General features: G+C 41.0%; 1 long non-coding RNA gene across 7 annotated transcripts; it reads right to left on the reverse strand.

Moving 5' to 3' along the window:
• Positions 1–238: 238 nt before the first annotated feature.
• Positions 239–3,206, reverse strand: LOC112897830. Of its 7 annotated transcripts, none has more exons than XR_003229762.1 (7): positions 2,941–3,204; positions 2,670–2,880; positions 2,540–2,592; positions 2,150–2,229; positions 1,665–1,813; positions 703–1,336; positions 239–527 (listed from the first exon to the last, which is right to left on the reverse strand). It is a non-coding gene; the product is annotated as an uncharacterized LOC112897830 (long non-coding RNA). The 7 variants fall into 7 exon arrangements; XR_003229764.1 differs by having other exon boundaries at positions 703–1,062; positions 1,215–1,336; positions 2,670–3,202; XR_003229765.1 differs by having other exon boundaries at positions 703–1,024; positions 1,215–1,336; positions 2,670–3,201.
• Positions 3,207–4,357: the final 1,151 nt, after the last annotated feature.

Below are 4,357 nucleotides of genomic sequence, written 5' to 3' on the forward strand. Positions count from 1 at the left end.
CTCAAGCAGAATGAAAGTAGGCAAAGAAAAAACAAAGGCAGGGAAAGTTCACCATAAGTTTCAAAAAAGAAGAGGAAAGTTCACTAGGAGGGCAAATTCATTTCAAATGTCTCATGCAGATAGCTTATTTTGGTAAGTAATAAGATTCAAGAACAAGCACGATGTAGATAGAGTCAATGACATTTCATAGAATTTTCATGACAAGAAAAACAAACCTTTCGAACAACAACAAACATCATAAGAGGAAAGAGAACCAGCTAGAGTGATACCACAAAATAGGGTGAGTAGCTCTCCACTTACTACGTATCCAACAATGGGCTTGACAGTACATAAATTGGTAGATAATAATAGCAAAAATTTTAGCATTTCAGCCATTTATACATAACAAATATGCCGCAAGATGCAGATAGTTATGGGAAGCATCACATGACAGGATCTTATTACATAATCAATTTGGGCGATCTCCACTTCATCTGGATTTAGAAATCTCAGATAATCATCCTACTTGCTCAAGGAACCATCTCAGCCTGCAAGATTACCGTCACAAGTTCACTTACAAATCACATAACTCTCAGAGCAACAAATAACTTAAATTTTGTTACAAGCACCACAAGTAAGACAAAAGCAGTGACCGACCGACTTACTAAGATAAAGAGTTCTAGCTAGGACATGATCATCATTAGCATTTCAGCAGATCCTTACCTCCACAGTAATACGCCGGCGTGATGGACAGCTCCGACAGGATCGACACCCTGAGCTGTTGGCGGGATTGAGACACTACTAATTTATGCAGCACCAGCAAGCGAGTGCATTAGAAACACCTACATATCATCTGGAGCAAATCATGAACATGGGCAAGACGAAACCCATGATCACATTGGTTGCCCAAGTTTATGACATCATAGGGGATGGCACCCTAGGAGACAAAGACATGATCTGAATGTCGCACAAACTTAAGTTAAATCTAATGAAATGAGAAAAAATAAAGAGATCACCTACATCAATCCTGTAGCGCTAATATATCCTATAAGGTAGGAAAAGGTATGATTGAATCAACCATGACTATCATCATATTAAAAGGCAAACTATATGTCAATATGGATAAAAAAAAAACTATCATTTACAGATGCCCAACCTACTTAGAGAAGATTATTGGCAAATAAAGAATCGTACATGAAGAAAATTAGCATGCAAAGCTAGAAATCGATTTTTACCTCCTATTTTACTGTAATCTGTCTTCAAAAGTGCCTCCTTTGCAGGTGATTTCTATCTGAATTTCGAAAATACAAGGAATCCTGCAGGCCAGTGTATATTTCCCAACCATAGCAAGCATAACCTAAAAGTGATTAAGCTATGATTACTATAAGCTAAGGGTGTCAATTTGGTATTTACAATAGCAGTTCACACTATGAAGAAAATAACATCTTTGAGTCTTCATTGCCCCCCTCCCCCCCAAAAAAAGTCAGATCATCTAATTTTTAGAATAATTGAATTAAACCAAATAACTTGCTAATCCATATTTGCGGCCCTGTATACACAACAGATACTACAAAAAAATAATTTATCCCCTTCACACATATCCCTACACACATAGCAAGCTTCGACCATTCAAAACAAACACCCATGATTATGAATAAGACAGTTCAATGATTACAGCTTGTTACCTTGTTGAGGGTGTGGGGTTGTGACCAATCCCATTAGTGATTTTGAAACAGCAGACGCTCTTGGCATCTGCTACTTTTTAGGCACAAATTGTCTTGTAAAGTCTAGCATCAGCTATGATCTTGGCACCTGGTCCTTCTCATTATAGATGCTGTTATAGTTCCCCAAATTCATGTATCAGAAAAGAAAAAATATATATCAAAGGACGAATACAAAGAACAAAGCAACCGGCAATATCGCCAATAAAGTATTAACACAATAAAAGGCTATAGTTTCCTGCACTGCTATACAATAAATGTAACAATGAGTTCATTGGAGAAATTTGCCAGTTAAGATGCTACAATGCAGGGACACAAACTGAATAACTGATAACAGTATAAGAACTGAACTGATAGTTAATGGCATATTGTTGTTCCTCACATTGCTTCGTATGGACCCTTTAACAAGAAAACATAAAACTCAATATAAGTTTCACCTCACGCTATACCTCAGTAAAGGGGAAGAACTAACCAGCACGATCCTCTTTGAAAGACCACTTTTCTTCATGTGCTCCTGCAGAATATCAGCCTACAAATTGTGGGTCAACGATTCATTTTAGTCTATGTTATTTGAAGTCTGTACTGTATTGACAAAAGGTAAGGATTGGGGCACTGTATACTAATTTATCCTTTTCAATGTTTAATCAAGCCGCCAAAAGGCAGTGCCTAACTAACCAAACCTCTATATATATTGGACTCCACCTATCTACTGCTCTCTTATCCGGAGGAATAAAATGAGGTCTAATAATAGCAATGTATCTTATACTGTGAGAAGCAACAACTGGGAGTCATGCAAGCTTTGTCGTGGGAATATCAGCGAACACATGGTGAGCATATACCTGGATGGGAGTAGCAAGTGATGAAGTCTCTCAAGGTTCATAGCGCCGGCATCCTGGGAGTGCTAGAGAAAAATTAGGATGGGGGGAATCAAAATCTGTAAGCAAAATTGAAAGAGAAAAAAATGTATACCTTCTACCCATTTCATGAAACACAATGAGGACATCTCCATGGAAGTGTCCACACCACCAGAGGTCGATGGCGACCGGCAAGAGGGAGGCCACGGGAGCAGGGGAGGGTAGGGACGCTGCAGAAGCCGTCGCCCTCAGCTTTCGGGCCACCTTCAGCCCCTTCCAAGCGCCTCCACTGCTGGCAGGCGGCAGCCCACTTCCATGTGTAGTGGCTGAGAAATGGGAGGGCATGAGACTGAGAGAGAGGGGAAAGAGGGAAAGGAAGAAAACACCTCTGTGTCGGCCACTCGCCGTGACTTTCCTCGCCGGCAAGGCCGCGCCACTGCTGCCTTCCCTCGCCAGACCGAGCGCTGCCGCCTTCTTTCGCTGAGAGAGAGAGAGAGAGAGAGAGAGAGAGAGCGCCGGGAGGGCCGTGAGCCCATGAGAGGATGAGAGAATAGGAGAGGGGGACTCGGGAGAGGATGAGACGCAGTGCCCACGAGACCATGAGGGTGGGATGCGCTAGCTTCCCAGACTGCGCGCGGCTCTCCCAGCCCCGTTGTGCCACGCGTCCCTTCGCGGAGGGGCTTGTGAAGCCGCAAAACGCGGACGAACGAGGAGGGAGAAGGTGTGTGCGTGCAGAGCATGTCAAAAAAATTTCTAAATTTCACTCTCTAAATTATTATTTAAATTTTTTTTTATAAAATCATTTTCTATATATTCTCATTCAACAGCTTTTCTATATCTTATGTATACTCTAGAAAGTTATTTTTCATTATCTATCTTTAGCTAATGAGAAATACGGAATGAAAAATAGCTACATTTGAATAACCGAAACTGGTAAATTGCCAAACTGTTTACCAAAGCTTTCTACTGTAGTGTAGCACCAGGGTTCACAGGGTAATTTTTTATCAAAATCTTTATTCCTAACGATAAGGAAAGATATGATTTTATGGAGTTAGCTTTTGGTAAACCCGGATGCACGCTTCAATTCTTAGACGAACCTGCATTCCAGCAATGTAACCGGAGCTGCTTAGTTATGACGTGTTTTTCCTAACATTGCAAAGCATTTTTTTTCTGATTGAACAATTGAATTAAAGATCCATCCACGCTTTAGTTTTTTTTACCATGCCTTCCGTCACCGAAAGTTTACGTCTTTTTTTAAAAAAAAATTCCGATTCAGCTCGTCTAAGTGGCACTAGCTCCCGTCATTTTGGAATGTTAGCTTTCGTTTACGTCCACTTCTACGTAAGACCAGGAGTTCTTTTGGAATGGCTTCGCCCCTATCTATTGTTGAACTTGTGATGAGGCTAGCGCTAAAAAGGACAATTATCGATAGGATGAAATCAAAAGCACGGGCTTGCAGAATCACTCAGTGCAAGGCTCCACCTATTAGGAGTTTAATTCTTCAGAATTTACATATACAAAAGTGCTTTTTTTAGCAAAACCCGCCAGACTTTATTAAGTAAGAGCAGAGTATGAGTTACAATGCCCATTGGCGCACTAATGAACCACACATGGCGGCCTAAACCTTTATACAAACAACTTCTAGCAAGATTATGAGCATCAACATTTGATTCTCGCCTTTCATGGATGAACTTGATAGACTGAAAACATGTGGCCGCCGCCTTAATCTCCTGGACGATCTGTCCATAATGCCCCATAGCCGTTCCCTTGGTGTTCTTGACGACATTTGCACAGTCGCTCACC

Source organism: Panicum hallii, chromosome 6 (assembly GCF_002211085.1).
Source record: "Panicum hallii strain FIL2 chromosome 6, PHallii_v3.1, whole genome shotgun sequence".
Lineage (NCBI taxonomy): Eukaryota > Viridiplantae > Streptophyta > Magnoliopsida > Poales > Poaceae > Panicum > Panicum hallii.